Source organism: Triturus cristatus, chromosome 10 (genome assembly GCF_964204655.1).
Source record: "Triturus cristatus chromosome 10, aTriCri1.1, whole genome shotgun sequence".
NCBI classification, from domain to species: domain Eukaryota; kingdom Metazoa; phylum Chordata; class Amphibia; order Caudata; family Salamandridae; genus Triturus; species Triturus cristatus.
The window spans coordinates 955,603,814-955,620,771 of record NC_140593.1 but is presented as its reverse complement, the minus strand read 5'-3'; the positions used below and the strand labels follow the sequence as shown (position 1 = coordinate 955,620,771).

General features: G+C 39.3%; 2 long non-coding RNA genes across 2 annotated transcripts; both read left to right on the top strand.

The window, feature by feature from the left end:
* The first annotated feature begins 221 nt into the window (after positions 1–221).
* Positions 222–5,244, top strand: LOC146796312 (uncharacterized). Its single transcript, XR_014969597.1, has 3 exons — positions 222–1,309; positions 2,538–3,053; positions 4,281–5,244. It is a non-coding gene; the product is annotated as an uncharacterized LOC146796312 (long non-coding RNA).
* Positions 5,245–6,650: 1,406 nt separating this feature from the next.
* On the top strand, positions 6,651–11,673 carry LOC146796311 (uncharacterized). Its single transcript, XR_014969596.1, has 3 exons — positions 6,651–7,738; positions 8,967–9,482; positions 10,710–11,673. It is a non-coding gene; the product is annotated as an uncharacterized LOC146796311 (long non-coding RNA).
* Positions 11,674–16,958: the final 5,285 nt, after the last annotated feature.

Genomic DNA, 16,958 nt, shown 5'->3' with positions numbered 1-16,958 from the left:
TAGGATTGAGAGTATGCTAGGTGGAAAATAAAATTGAGTTTAGAATTTTTAATGATCTGTGGATTTTCACAATATTACAGACTCCATAGTATTAATTATCAATGCTTTATAAAGATCTGTTTTTTGTTGTTACATTACTTTGGAAATATTCAAGTTCTAAAAATTGACTAACAGTGGACTTTTCCATCTGCAGAATATATAGAATGACCAGCAGAGGCAGTGTGCAGAAGCAAGTTTCCATGTGCTGCTGAGACCAAAAAAAAAACCAAAAGAACCTCGTTCCTCAGCCTTTCATCTGCAGAATATATTGAGTGACCAGCAGAGGCAGTGTGCAGAAGAGAATTTCCCTGCATTGTTGAGACCAAAAAAAAAAAAAGAGCCTCGTTCCTCAGCCTTTCATCTGCAGAATATATTGAGGCAGTTTGCAGAAGAGAATTTCCCTGCGTTGCTGAGACCCAAAAAAAAAAACCTCGTTCCTCAGCCTTTCATCTGCAGAATATATTGAGTGACCAGCAGAGGCAGTGTGCAGAAGAGAATTTCCGTGCATTACTGAGACCAAAAAAAAAAACAAAAACTTGTTCATCAGCCTTTCATCTGCAGAATATATTGAATGACCAGCAGGCAGTGTTGCAGAAGAGAATGACTCTGCGTTCCTGAGACCAAAAAAAAAAAAACCTCGTTCCTCAGCCTTTCATCTGCAGAATATATTGAGTGACCAGCAGAGGCAGTGTGCAGAAGAGAATTTTCCTTCGTTGCTGAGACCAAAAACAAAACAAAAAAAACCTTGTTACTCAGCCTTTCATCTGCACACTATATTGTGACCAGCAGAGGCAGTGGGCAGAAGAGAATTTCCCTGCGTTCCTGAGACCAAAAAACCTCGTTCCTCAGCCTTTCATCTGCAGAATATATTGAGTGACCAGCAGAGGCAGTTTGCAGACGAGAATTTCCCTGCATTGCTGCGACCAAAAAAAAAAAAAAGAACCTCGTTCCTCAGCCTTTCATCTGCAGAATATATTGAGGCAGTTTGCAGAAGAGAATTTCCCTGCGTTGCTGAGACCCAAAAAAAAAACCTCGTTCCTCAGCCTTTCATCTGCAGAATATATTGATTGACCAGCAGAGGCAGTGTGCAGAAGAGAATTTCCGTGCATTACTGAGACCAAAAAAAAAAAAAAACTTGTTTATCAGCCTTTCATCTGCAGAATATATTGAATGACCAGCAGGCAGTGTTGCAGAAGAGAATGACTGCGTTCCTGAGACGAAATAAAAAAAAACTCCATCAGCATTCTTTACTCCGTTTTCAATTTATATGGTAAGTCAAACTATGATTTACTCAGTTTGCTTGTCATTAAAAGAAGTTCATCGCATCTGACGGTTTTCAGTACCTTTTAGTAGGGTCTTCAGTATAAATTGAATTTGTGAAGACTGTAGCAATGTGTAGGACGCTATGAGTGTCATGATAGTTTATCAAACACTTTGAATGTCTACAAGGCTAAGAAAACTTTCTTTGGAGACTTGTGCTAGCAGTATTTCCTCAGGGGAAATTACTTTCTTTGAGGCTGGAATGAGTTTTCTTAAGTTAGAGCGATTGACTTAGTTTCACATGTAGGGAAGCTCATTTAACGTGGTTCCCTGCACTTTGCATGTTACTCTGGTATTAGAGATGTATTTCTGTTTAGGATACCTTGTGTTCTTGTAACTCCAGCCAACTTTCAAAAGGAGCCCAATGCTTTCAGTGGTGCAAAGGACATTGCCATTACACCTCCTACTACTTGCCTTGCAGTGTTTATTTTAGATAGATATATTGCGCGTAATTGCTGAGGTCTCATTCTCCTTCGTAATCGTCCCCTGGTCGCTTTGTCAAGTGGTGCCCTAACACGATAAAGCTACAGGAGGATGTCATCTGACATGAGGGACAATCAATTGCCTAGCATACAATGGAATATATTTATCATGGTATTGAAATGGGTAGCAGGCCAGACAGGATGCCCAACTGAAGATTAACATTCTGAGATGAAAGAAACTAGGGCATTATTTGAGGCTCCTACATTTGTTTGAAGGTGTGATCGATCCCAATATTCTTGAGTTCTCTATAGGGTTAGCTGATAGGGATGTGCAAAAACGAAGATGTTAGAATCTGTTATTCATAGTTTTTATTATTCCCACTAACCGTAGCATAAACCTTCCTACCTCAACTTATCAGATAACTTATTTGCTAGTGGTGTACCATAACCTAAAAGATTTTCAGTGAGAAGGGTATGCTGTCACTCGACTGGCCATGAGATGTTTTTATCTACGTCCTAATATAGGTGCTAGAGTTGTCTCGAGAGGGGTAGCAAATAAGACATAGGATTGAGAGTATGCTAGGTGGAAAATAAAATTGAGTTTAGAATTCTTAATGATCTGTGGATTTTCACAATATTACAGACTCCATAGTATTAATTATCAATGCTTTATAAAGATCTGTTTTTTGTTGTTACATTACTTTGGAAATATTCAAGTTCTAAAAATTGACTAACAGTGGACTTTTCCATCTGCAGAATATATAGAATGACCAGCAGAGGCAGTGTGCAGAAACAAGTTTCCATGTGCTGCTGAGACCAAAAAAAAACCCAAAAGAACCTCGTTCCTCAGCCTTTCATCTGCAGAATATATTGAGTGACCAGCAGAGGCAGTGTGCAGAAGAGACTTTCCCTGCATTGTTGAGACCAAAAAAAAAAAAACAGAACCTCGTTCCTCAGCCTTTCATCTGCAGAATATATTGAGGCAGTTTGCAGAAGAGAATTTCCCTGCGTTGCTGAGACCCAAAAAAAAAACCTCGTTCCTCAGCCTTTCATCTGCAGAATATATTGATTGACCAGCAGAGGCAGTGTGCAGAAGAGAATTTCCGTGCATTACTGAGACCCAAAAAAAAAAAAAACTTGTTTATCAGCCTTTCATCTGCAGAATATATTGAATGACCAGCAGGCAGTGTTGCAGAAGAGAATGACTGCGTTCCTGAGACGAAATAAAAAAAAACTCCATCAGCATTCTTTACTCCGTTTTCAATTTATATGGTAAGTCAAACTATGATTTACTCAGTTTGCTTGTCATTAAAAGAAGTTCATCGCATCTGACGGTTTTCAGTACCTTTTAGAAGGGTCTTCAGTATAAATTGAATTTGTGAAGACTGTAGCAATGTGTAGGACGCTATGAGTGTCATGATAGTTTATCAAACACTTTGAATGTCTACAAGGCTAAGAAAACTTTCTTTTGAGACTTGTGCTAGCAGTATTTCCTCAGGGGAAATTACTTTCTTTGAGGCTGGAATGAGTTTTCTTAAGTTAGAGCGATTGACTTAGTTTCACATGTAGGGAAGCTCATTTAACGTGGTTCCCTGCACTTTGCATGTTACTCTGGTACTAGAGATGTATTTCTGTTTAGGATACCTTGTGTTCTTGTAACTCCAGCCAACTTTCAAAATGAGCCCAATGCTTTCAGTGGTGCAAAGGACATTGCCATTACACCTCCTACTACTTGCCTTGCAGTGTTTATTTTAGATAGATATATTGCGCGTAATTGCTGAGGTCTCATTCTCCTTCGTAATCGTCCCCTGGTCGCTTTGTCAAGTGGTGCCCTAACACGATAAAGCTACAGGAGGATGTCATCTGACATGAGGGACAATCAATTGCCTAGCATACAATGGAATATATTTATCATGGTATTGAAATGGGTAGCAGGCCAGACAGGATGCCCAACTGAAGATTAACATTCTGAGATGAAAGAAACTAGGGCATTATTTGAGGCTCCTACATTTGTTTGAAGGTGTGATCGATCCCAATATTCTTGAGTTCTCTATAGGTTAGCTGATAGGGATGTGCAAAAACGAAGATGTTAGAATCTGTTATTCATAGTTTTTATTATTCCCACTAACCGTAGCATAAACCTTCCTACCTCAACTTATCAGATAACTTATTTGCTAGTGGTGTACCATAACCTAAAAGATTTTCAGTGAGAAGGGTATGCTGTCACTCGACTGGCCATGAGATGTTTTTATCTACGTCCTAATATAGGTGCTAGAGTTGTCTCGAGAGGGGTAGCAAATAAGACATAGGATTGAGAGTATGCTAGGTGGAAAATAAAATTGAGTTTAGAATTCTTAATGATCTGTGGATTTTCACAATATTACAGACTCCATAGTATTAATTATCAATGCTTTATAAAGATCTGTTTTTTGTTGTTACATTACTTTGGAAATATTCAAGTTCTAAAAATTGACTAACAGTGGACTTTTCCATCTGCAGAATATATAGAATGACCAGCAGAGGCAGTGTGCAGAAGCAAGTTTCCATGTGCTGCTGAGACCAAAAAAAAAACCAAAAGAACCTCGTTCCTCAGCCTTTCATCTGCAGAATATATTGAGTGACCAGCAGAGGCAGTGTGCAGAAGAGAATTTCCCTGCATTGTTGAGACCAAAAAAAAAAAAAAGAACCTCGTTCCTCAGCCTTTCATCTGCAGAATATATTGAGGCAGTTTGCAGAAGAGAATTTCCCTGCGTTGCTGAGACCCAAAAAAAAAAACCTCGTTCCTCAGCCTTTCATCTGCAGAATATATTGAGTGACCAGCAGAGGCAGTGTGCAGAAGAGAATTTCCGTGCATTACTGAGACCAAAAAAAAAAAAAAACTTGTTCATCAGCCTTTCATCTGCAGAATATATTGAATGACCAGCAGGCAGTGTTGCAGAAGAGAATGACTCTGCGTTCCTGAGACCAAAAAAAAAAAAACCTCGTTCCTCAGCCTTTCATCTGCAAAATATATTGAGTGCCCAGCAGAGGCAGTGTGCAGAAGAGAATTTTCCTTCGTTGCTGAGACCAAAAACAAAACAAAAAAAACCTTGTTACTCAGCCTTTCATCTGCACACTATATTGTGACCAGCAGAGGCAGTGGGCAGAAGAGAATTTCCCTGCGTTGCTGAGACCAAAAAACCTCGTTCCTCAGCCTTTCATCTGCAGAATATATTGAGTGACCAGCAGAGGCAGTTTGCAGACGAGAATTTCCCTGCATTGCTGAGACCAAAAAAAAAAAAAAGAACCTCGTTCCTCAGCCTTTCATCTGCAGAATATATTGAGGCAGTTTGCAGAAGAGAATTTCCCTGCGTTGCTGAGACCCAAAAAAAAAACCTCGTTCCTCAGCCTTTCATCTGCAGAATATATTGATTGACCAGCAGAGGCAGTGTGCAGAAGAGAATTTCCGTGCATTACTGAGACCAAAAAAAAAAAAAAACTTGTTTATCAGCCTTTCATCTGCAGAATATATTGAATGACCAGCAGGCAGTGTTGCAGAAGAGAATGACTGCGTTCCTGAGACGAAATAAAAAAAAACTCCATCAGCATTCTTTACTCCGTTTTCAATTTATATGGTAAGTCAATCTATGATTTACTCAGTTTGCTTGTCATTAAAAGAAGTTCATCGCATCTGACGGTTTTCAGTACCTTTTAGTAGGGTCTTCAGTATAAATTGAATTTGTGAAGACTGTAGCAATGTGTAGGACGCTATGAGTGTCATGATAGTTTATCAAACACTTTGAATGTCTACAAGGCTAAGAAAACTTTCTTTTGAGACTTGTGCTAGCAGTATTTCCTCAGGGGAAATTACTTTCTTTGAGGCTGGAATGAGTTTTCTTAAGTTAGAGCGATTGACTTAGTTTCACATGTAGGGAAGCTCATTTAACGTGGTTCCCTGCACTTTGCATGTTACTCTGGTACTAGAGATGTATTTCTGTTTAGGATACCTTGTGTTCTTGTAACTCCAGCCAACTTTCAAAAGGAGCCCAATGCTTTCAGTGGTGCAAAGGACATTGCCATTACACCTCCTACTACTTGCCTTGCAGTGTTTATTTTAGATAGATATATTGCGCGTAATTGCTGAGGTCTCATTCTCCTTCGTAATCGTCCCCTGGTCGCTTTGTCAAGTGGTGCCCTAACATGATAAAGCTACAGGAGGATGTCATCTGACATGAGGGACAATCAATTGCCTAGCATACAATGGAATATATTTATCATGGTATTGAAATGGGTAGCAGGCCAGACAGGATGCCCAACTGAAGATTAACATTCTGAGATGAAAGAAACTAGGGCATTATTTGAGGCTCCTACATTTGTTTGAAGGTGTGATCGATCCCAATATTCTTGAGTTCTCTATAGGTTAGCTGATAGGGATGTGCAAAAACGAAGATGTTAGAATCTGTTATTCATAGTTTTTATTATTCCCACTAACCGTAGCATAAACCTTCCTACCTCAACTTATCAGATAACTTATTTGCTAGTGGTGTACCATAACCTAAAAGATTTTCAGTGAGAAGGGTATGCTGTCACTCGACTGGCCATGAGATCTTTTTATCTACGTCCTAATATAGGTGCTAGAGTTGTCTCGAGAGGGGTAGCAAATAAGACCTAGGATTGAGAGTATGCTAGGTGGAAAATAAAATTGAGTTTAGAATTCTTAATGATCTGTGGATTTTCACAATATTACAGACTCCATAGTATTAATTATCAATGCTTTATAAAGATCTGTTTTTTGTTGTTACATTACTTTGGAAATATTCAAGTTCTAAAAATTGACTAACAGTGGACTTTTCCATCTGCAGAATATATAGAATGACCAGCAGAGGCAGTGTGCAGAAGCAAGTTTCCATGTGCTGCTGAGACCAAAAAAAAAACCAAAAGAACCTCGTTCCTCAGCCTTTCATCTGCAGAATATATTGAGTGACCAGCAGAGGCAGTGTGCAGAAGAGAATTTCCCTGCATTGTTGAGACCAAAAAAAAAAAAAGAGCCTCGTTCCTCAGCCTTTCATCTGCAGAATATATTGAGGCAGTTTGCAGAAGAGAATTTCCCTGCGTTGCTGAGACCCAAAAAAAAAAACCTCGTTCCTCAGCCTTTCATCTGCAGAATATATTGAGTGACCAGCAGAGGCAGTGTGCAGAAGAGAATTTCCGTGCATTACTGAGACCAAAAAAAAAAACAAAAACTTGTTCATCAGCCTTTCATCTGCAGAATATATTGAATGACCAGCAGGCAGTGTTGCAGAAGAGAATGACTCTGCGTTCCTGAGACCAAAAAAAAAAAAACCTCGTTCCTCAGCCTTTCATCTGCAGAATATATTGAGTGACCAGCAGAGGCAGTGTGCAGAAGAGAATTTTCCTTCGTTGCTGAGACCAAAAACAAAACAAAAAAAACCTTGTTACTCAGCCTTTCATCTGCACACTATATTGTGACCAGCAGAGGCAGTGGGCAGAAGAGAATTTCCCTGCGTTCCTGAGACCAAAAAACCTCGTTCCTCAGCCTTTCATCTGCAGAATATATTGAGTGACCAGCAGAGGCAGTTTGCAGACGAGAATTTCCCTGCATTGCTGCGACCAAAAAAAAAAAAAAGAACCTCGTTCCTCAGCCTTTCATCTGCAGAATATATTGAGGCAGTTTGCAGAAGAGAATTTCCCTGCGTTGCTGAGACCCAAAAAAAAAACCTCGTTCCTCAGCCTTTCATCTGCAGAATATATTGATTGACCAGCAGAGGCAGTGTGCAGAAGAGAATTTCCGTGCATTACTGAGACCAAAAAAAAAAAAAAACTTGTTTATCAGCCTTTCATCTGCAGAATATATTGAATGACCAGCAGGCAGTGTTGCAGAAGAGAATGACTGCGTTCCTGAGACGAAATAAAAAAAAACTCCATCAGCATTCTTTACTCCGTTTTCAATTTATATGGTAAGTCAAACTATGATTTACTCAGTTTGCTTGTCATTAAAAGAAGTTCATCGCATCTGACGGTTTTCAGTACCTTTTAGTAGGGTCTTCAGTATAAATTGAATTTGTGAAGACTGTAGCAATGTGTAGGACGCTATGAGTGTCATGATAGTTTATCAAACACTTTGAATGTCTACAAGGCTAAGAAAACTTTCTTTGGAGACTTGTGCTAGCAGTATTTCCTCAGGGGAAATTACTTTCTTTGAGGCTGGAATGAGTTTTCTTAAGTTAGAGCGATTGACTTAGTTTCACATGTAGGGAAGCTCATTTAACGTGGTTCCCTGCACTTTGCATGTTACTCTGGTATTAGAGATGTATTTCTGTTTAGGATACCTTGTGTTCTTGTAACTCCAGCCAACTTTCAAAAGGAGCCCAATGCTTTCAGTGGTGCAAAGGACATTGCCATTACACCTCCTACTACTTGCCTTGCAGTGTTTATTTTAGATAGATATATTGCGCGTAATTGCTGAGGTCTCATTCTCCTTCGTAATCGTCCCCTGGTCGCTTTGTCAAGTGGTGCCCTAACACGATAAAGCTACAGGAGGATGTCATCTGACATGAGGGACAATCAATTGCCTAGCATACAATGGAATATATTTATCATGGTATTGAAATGGGTAGCAGGCCAGACAGGATGCCCAACTGAAGATTAACATTCTGAGATGAAAGAAACTAGGGCATTATTTGAGGCTCCTACATTTGTTTGAAGGTGTGATCGATCCCAATATTCTTGAGTTCTCTATAGGGTTAGCTGATAGGGATGTGCAAAAACGAAGATGTTAGAATCTGTTATTCATAGTTTTTATTATTCCCACTAACCGTAGCATAAACCTTCCTACCTCAACTTATCAGATAACTTATTTGCTAGTGGTGTACCATAACCTAAAAGATTTTCAGTGAGAAGGGTATGCTGTCACTCGACTGGCCATGAGATGTTTTTATCTACGTCCTAATATAGGTGCTAGAGTTGTCTCGAGAGGGGTAGCAAATAAGACATAGGATTGAGAGTATGCTAGGTGGAAAATAAAATTGAGTTTAGAATTCTTAATGATCTGTGGATTTTCACAATATTACAGACTCCATAGTATTAATTATCAATGCTTTATAAAGATCTGTTTTTTGTTGTTACATTACTTTGGAAATATTCAAGTTCTAAAAATTGACTAACAGTGGACTTTTCCATCTGCAGAATATATAGAATGACCAGCAGAGGCAGTGTGCAGAAACAAGTTTCCATGTGCTGCTGAGACCAAAAAAAAACCCAAAAGAACCTCGTTCCTCAGCCTTTCATCTGCAGAATATATTGAGTGACCAGCAGAGGCAGTGTGCAGAAGAGACTTTCCCTGCATTGTTGAGACCAAAAAAAAAAAAACAGAACCTCGTTCCTCAGCCTTTCATCTGCAGAATATATTGAGGCAGTTTGCAGAAGAGAATTTCCCTGCGTTGCTGAGACCCAAAAAAAAAACCTCGTTCCTCAGCCTTTCATCTGCAGAATATATTGATTGACCAGCAGAGGCAGTGTGCAGAAGAGAATTTCCGTGCATTACTGAGACCCAAAAAAAAAAAAAACTTGTTTATCAGCCTTTCATCTGCAGAATATATTGAATGACCAGCAGGCAGTGTTGCAGAAGAGAATGACTGCGTTCCTGAGACGAAATAAAAAAAAACTCCATCAGCATTCTTTACTCCGTTTTCAATTTATATGGTAAGTCAAACTATGATTTACTCAGTTTGCTTGTCATTAAAAGAAGTTCATCGCATCTGACGGTTTTCAGTACCTTTTAGAAGGGTCTTCAGTATAAATTGAATTTGTGAAGACTGTAGCAATGTGTAGGACGCTATGAGTGTCATGATAGTTTATCAAACACTTTGAATGTCTACAAGGCTAAGAAAACTTTCTTTTGAGACTTGTGCTAGCAGTATTTCCTCAGGGGAAATTACTTTCTTTGAGGCTGGAATGAGTTTTCTTAAGTTAGAGCGATTGACTTAGTTTCACATGTAGGGAAGCTCATTTAACGTGGTTCCCTGCACTTTGCATGTTACTCTGGTACTAGAGATGTATTTCTGTTTAGGATACCTTGTGTTCTTGTAACTCCAGCCAACTTTCAAAATGAGCCCAATGCTTTCAGTGGTGCAAAGGACATTGCCATTACACCTCCTACTACTTGCCTTGCAGTGTTTATTTTAGATAGATATATTGCGCGTAATTGCTGAGGTCTCATTCTCCTTCGTAATCGTCCCCTGGTCGCTTTGTCAAGTGGTGCCCTAACACGATAAAGCTACAGGAGGATGTCATCTGACATGAGGGACAATCAATTGCCTAGCATACAATGGAATATATTTATCATGGTATTGAAATGGGTAGCAGGCCAGACAGGATGCCCAACTGAAGATTAACATTCTGAGATGAAAGAAACTAGGGCATTATTTGAGGCTCCTACATTTGTTTGAAGGTGTGATCGATCCCAATATTCTTGAGTTCTCTATAGGTTAGCTGATAGGGATGTGCAAAAACGAAGATGTTAGAATCTGTTATTCATAGTTTTTATTATTCCCACTAACCGTAGCATAAACCTTCCTACCTCAACTTATCAGATAACTTATTTGCTAGTGGTGTACCATAACCTAAAAGATTTTCAGTGAGAAGGGTATGCTGTCACTCGACTGGCCATGAGATGTTTTTATCTACGTCCTAATATAGGTGCTAGAGTTGTCTCGAGAGGGGTAGCAAATAAGACATAGGATTGAGAGTATGCTAGGTGGAAAATAAAATTGAGTTTAGAATTCTTAATGATCTGTGGATTTTCACAATATTACAGACTCCATAGTATTAATTATCAATGCTTTATAAAGATCTGTTTTTTGTTGTTACATTACTTTGGAAATATTCAAGTTCTAAAAATTGACTAACAGTGGACTTTTCCATCTGCAGAATATATAGAATGACCAGCAGAGGCAGTGTGCAGAAGCAAGTTTCCATGTGCTGCTGAGACCAAAAAAAAAACCAAAAGAACCTCGTTCCTCAGCCTTTCATCTGCAGAATATATTGAGTGACCAGCAGAGGCAGTGTGCAGAAGAGAATTTCCCTGCATTGTTGAGACCAAAAAAAAAAAAAAGAACCTCGTTCCTCAGCCTTTCATCTGCAGAATATATTGAGGCAGTTTGCAGAAGAGAATTTCCCTGCGTTGCTGAGACCCAAAAAAAAAAACCTCGTTCCTCAGCCTTTCATCTGCAGAATATATTGAGTGACCAGCAGAGGCAGTGTGCAGAAGAGAATTTCCGTGCATTACTGAGACCAAAAAAAAAAAAAAACTTGTTCATCAGCCTTTCATCTGCAGAATATATTGAATGACCAGCAGGCAGTGTTGCAGAAGAGAATGACTCTGCGTTCCTGAGACCAAAAAAAAAAAAACCTCGTTCCTCAGCCTTTCATCTGCAAAATATATTGAGTGCCCAGCAGAGGCAGTGTGCAGAAGAGAATTTTCCTTCGTTGCTGAGACCAAAAACAAAACAAAAAAAACCTTGTTACTCAGCCTTTCATCTGCACACTATATTGTGACCAGCAGAGGCAGTGGGCAGAAGAGAATTTCCCTGCGTTGCTGAGACCAAAAAACCTCGTTCCTCAGCCTTTCATCTGCAGAATATATTGAGTGACCAGCAGAGGCAGTTTGCAGACGAGAATTTCCCTGCATTGCTGAGACCAAAAAAAAAAAAAAGAACCTCGTTCCTCAGCCTTTCATCTGCAGAATATATTGAGGCAGTTTGCAGAAGAGAATTTCCCTGCGTTGCTGAGACCCAAAAAAAAAACCTCGTTCCTCAGCCTTTCATCTGCAGAATATATTGATTGACCAGCAGAGGCAGTGTGCAGAAGAGAATTTCCGTGCATTACTGAGACCAAAAAAAAAAAAAAACTTGTTTATCAGCCTTTCATCTGCAGAATATATTGAATGACCAGCAGGCAGTGTTGCAGAAGAGAATGACTGCGTTCCTGAGACGAAATAAAAAAAAACTCCATCAGCATTCTTTACTCCGTTTTCAATTTATATGGTAAGTCAATCTATGATTTACTCAGTTTGCTTGTCATTAAAAGAAGTTCATCGCATCTGACGGTTTTCAGTACCTTTTAGTAGGGTCTTCAGTATAAATTGAATTTGTGAAGACTGTAGCAATGTGTAGGACGCTATGAGTGTCATGATAGTTTATCAAACACTTTGAATGTCTACAAGGCTAAGAAAACTTTCTTTTGAGACTTGTGCTAGCAGTATTTCCTCAGGGGAAATTACTTTCTTTGAGGCTGGAATGAGTTTTCTTAAGTTAGAGCGATTGACTTAGTTTCACATGTAGGGAAGCTCATTTAACGTGGTTCCCTGCACTTTGCATGTTACTCTGGTACTAGAGATGTATTTCTGTTTAGGATACCTTGTGTTCTTGTAACTCCAGCCAACTTTCAAAAGGAGCCCAATGCTTTCAGTGGTGCAAAGGACATTGCCATTACACCTCCTACTACTTGCCTTGCAGTGTTTATTTTAGATAGATATATTGCGCGTAATTGCTGAGGTCTCATTCTCCTTCGTAATCGTCCCCTGGTCGCTTTGTCAAGTGGTGCCCTAACATGATAAAGCTACAGGAGGATGTCATCTGACATGAGGGACAATCAATTGCCTAGCATACAATGGAATATATTTATCATGGTATTGAAATGGGTAGCAGGCCAGACAGGATGCCCAACTGAAGATTAACATTCTGAGATGAAAGAAACTAGGGCATTATTTGAGGCTCCTACATTTGTTTGAAGGTGTGATCGATCCCAATATTCTTGAGTTCTCTATAGGTTAGCTGATAGGGATGTGCAAAAACGAAGATGTTAGAATCTGTTATTCATAGTTTTTATTATTCCCACTAACCGTAGCATAAACCTTCCTACCTCAACTTATCAGATAACTTATTTGCTAGTGGTGTACCATAACCTAAAAGATTTTCAGTGAGAAGGGTATGCTGTCACTCGACTGGCCATGAGATCTTTTTATCTACGTCCTAATATAGGTGCTAGAGTTGTCTCGAGAGGGGTAGCAAATAAGACCTAGGATTGAGAGTATGCTAGGTGGAAAATAAAATTGAGTTTAGAATTCTTAATGATCTGTGGATTTTCACAATATTACAGACTCCATAGTATTAATTATCAATGCTTTATAAAGATCTGTTTTTTGTTGTTACATTACTTTGGAAATATTCAAGTTCTAAAAATTGACTAACAGTGGACTTTTCCATCTGCAGAATATATAGAATGACCAGCAGAGGCAGTGTGCAGAAGCAAGTTTCCATGTGCTGCTGAGACCAAAAAAAAAACCAAAAGAACCTCGTTCCTCAGCCTTTCATCTGCAGAATATATTGAGTGACCAGCAGAGGCAGTGTGCAGAAGAGAATTTCCCTGCATTGTTGAGACCAAAAAAAAAAAAAAGAACCTCGTTCCTCAGCCTTTCATCTGCAGAATATATTGAGGCAGTTTGCAGAAGAGAATTTCCCTGCGTTGCTGAGACCCAAAAAAAAAAACCTCGTTCCTCAGCCTTTCATCTGCAGAATATATTGAGTGACCAGCAGAGGCAGTGTGCAGAAGAGAATTTCCGTGCATTACTGAGACCAAAAAAAAAAAAAAACTTGTTCATCAGCCTTTCATCTGCAGAATATATTGAATGACCAGCAGGCAGTGTTGCAGAGGAGAATGACTCTGCGTTCCTGAGACCAAAAAAAAAAAAACCTCGTTCCTCAGCCTTTCATCTGCAAAATATATTGAGTGCCCAGCAGAGGCAGTGTGCAGAAGAGAATTTTCCTTCGTTGCTGAGACCAAAAACAAAACAAAAAAAACCTTGTTACTCAGCCTTTCATCTGCACACTATATTGTGACCAGCAGAGGCAGTGGGCAGAAGAGAATTTCCCTGCGTTGCTGAGACCAAAAAACCTCGTTCCTCAGCCTTTCATCTGCAGAATATATTGAGTGACCAGCAGAGGCAGTTTGCAGACGAGAATTTCCCTGCATTGCTGAGACCAAAAAAAAAAAAAAGAACCTCGTTCCTCAGCCTTTCATCTGCAGAATATATTGAGGCAGTTTGCAGAAGAGAATTTCCCTGCGTTGCTGAGACCCAAAAAAAAAACCTCGTTCCTCAGCCTTTCATCTGCAGAATATATTGATTGACCAGCAGAGGCAGTGTGCAGAAGAGAATTTCCGTGCATTACTGAGACCAAAAAAAAAAAAAAACTTGTTTATCAGCCTTTCATCTGCAGAATATATTGAATGACCAGCAGGCAGTGTTGCAGAAGAGAATGACTGCGTTCTTGAGACGAAATAAAAAAAAACTCCATCAGCATTCTTTACTCCGTTTTCAATTTATATGGTAAGTCAAACTATGATTTACTCAGTTTGCTTGTCATTAAAAGAAGTTCATCGCATCTGACGGTTTTCAGTACCTTTTAGTAGGGTCTTCAGTATAAATTGAATTTGTGAAGACTGTAGCAATGTGTAGGACGCTATGAGTGTCATGATAGTTTATCAAACACTTTGAATGTCTACAAGGCTAAGAAAACTTTCTTTTGAGACTTGTGCTAGCAGTATTTCCTCAGGGGAAATTACTTTCTTTGAGGCTGGAATGAGTTTTCTTAAGTTAGAGCGATTGACTTAGTTTCACATGTAGGGAAGCTCATTTAACGTGGTTCCCTGCACTTTGCATGTTACTCTGGTACTAGAGATGTATTTCTGTTTAGGATACCTTGTGTTCTTGTAACTCCAGCCAACTTTCAAAATGAGCCCAATGCTTTCAGTGGTGCAAAGGACATTGCCATTACACCTCCTACTACTTGCCTTGCAGTGTTTATTTTAGATAGATATATTGCGCGTAATTGCTGAGGTCTCATTCTCCTTCGTAATCGTCCCCTGGTCGCTTTGTCAAGTGGTGCCCTAACACGATAAAGCTACAGGAGGATGTCATCTGACATGAGGGACAATCAATTGCCTAGCATACAATGGAATATATTTATCATGGTATTGAAATGGGTAGCAGGCCAGACAGGATGCCCAACTGAAGATTAACATTCTGAGATGAAAGAAACTAGGGCATTATTTGAGGCTCCTACATTTGTTTGAAGGTGTGATCGATCCCAATATTCTTGAGTTCTCTATAGGTTAGCTGATAGGGATGTGCAAAAACGAAGATGTTAGAATCTGTTATTCATAGTTTTTATTATTCCCACTAACCGTAGCATAAACCTTCCTACCTCAACTTATCAGATAACTTATTTGCTAGTGGTGTACCATAACCTAAAAGATTTTCAGTGAGAAGGGTATGCTGTCACTCGACTGGCCATGAGATGTTTTTATCTACGTCCTAATATAGGTGCTAGAGTTGTCTCGAGAGGGGTAGCAAATAAGACATAGGATTGAGAGTATGCTAGGTGGAAAATAAAATTGAGTTTAGAATTCTTAATGATCTGTGGATTTTCACAATATTACAGACTCCATAGTATTAATTATCAATGCTTTATAAAGATCTGTTTTTTGTTGTTACATTACTTTGGAAATATTCAAGTTCTAAAAATTGACTAACCGTGGACTTTTCCATCTGCAGAATATATAGAATGACCAGCAGAGGCAGTGTGCAGAAGCAAGTTTCCATGTGTTGCTGAGACCAAAAAAAAAACCAAAAGAACCTCGTTCCTCAGCCTTTCATCTGCAGAATATATTGAGTGACCAGCAGAGGCAGTGTGCAGAAGAGAATTTCCCTGCATTGTTGAGACCAAAAAAAAAAAAAAAAACTTGTTCATCAGCCTTTCATCTGCAGAATATATTGAATGACCAGCAGGCAGTGTTGCAGAAGAGAATGACTCTGCGTTCCTGAGACCAAAAAAAAAAAAACCTCGTTCCTCAGCCTTTCATCTGCAGAATATATTGAGTGACCAGCAGAGGCAGTGTGCAGAAGAGAATTTTCCTTCGTTGCTGAGACCAAAAACAAAACAAAAAAAACCTTGTTACTCAGCCTTTCATCTGCACACTATATTGTGACCAGCAGAGGCAGTGGGCAGAAGAGAATTTCCCTGCGTTGCTGAGACCAAAAAACCTCGTTCCTCAGCCTTTCATCTGCAGAATATATTGAGTGACCAGCAGAGGCAGTTTGCAGACGAGAATTTCCCTGCATTGCTGAGACCAAAAAAAAAAAAAAGAACCTCGTTCCTCAGCCTTTCATCTGCAGAATATATTGAGGCAGTTTGCAGAAGAGAATTTCCCTGCGTTGCTGAGACCCAAAAAAAAAACCTCGTTCCTCAGCCTTTCATCTGCAGAATATATTGATTGACCAGCAGAGGCAGTGTGCAGAAGAGAATTTCCGTGCATTACTGAGACCAAAAAAAAAAAAAAACTTGTTTATCAGCCTTTCATCTGCAGAATATATTGAATGACCAGCAGGCAGTGTTGCAGAAGAGAATGACTGCGTTCCTGAGACGAAATAAAAAAAAACTCCATCAGCATTCTTTACTCCGTTTTCAATTTATATGGTAAGTCAAACTATGATTTACTCAGTTTGCTTGTCATTAAAAGAAGTTCATCGCATCTGACGGTTTTCAGTACCTTTTAGTAGGGTCTTCAGTATAAATTGAATTTGTGAAGACTCTAGCAATGTGTAGGACGCTATGAGTGTCATGATAGTTTATCAAACACTTTGAATGTCTACAAGGCTAAGAAAACTTTCTTTGGAGACTTGTGCTAGCAGTATTTCCTCAGGGGAAATTACTTTCTTTGAGGCTGGAATGAGTTTTCTTAAGTTAGAGCGATTGACTTAGTTTCACATGTAGGGAAGCTCATTTAACGTGGTTTCCTGCACTTTGCATGTTACTCTGGTATTAGAGATGTATTTCTGTTTAGGATACCTTGTGTTCTTGTAACTCCAGCCAACTTTCAAAAGGAGCCCAATGCTTTCAGTGGTGCAAAGGACATTGCCATTACACCTCCTACTACTTGCCTTGCAGTGTTTATTTTAGATAGATATATTGCGCGTAATTGCTGAGGTCTCATTCTCCTTCGTAATCGTCCCCTGGTCGCTTTGTCAAGTGGTGCCCTAACACGATAAAGCTACAGGAGGATGTCATCTGACATGAGGGACAATCAATTGCCTAGCATACAATGGAATATATTTATCAT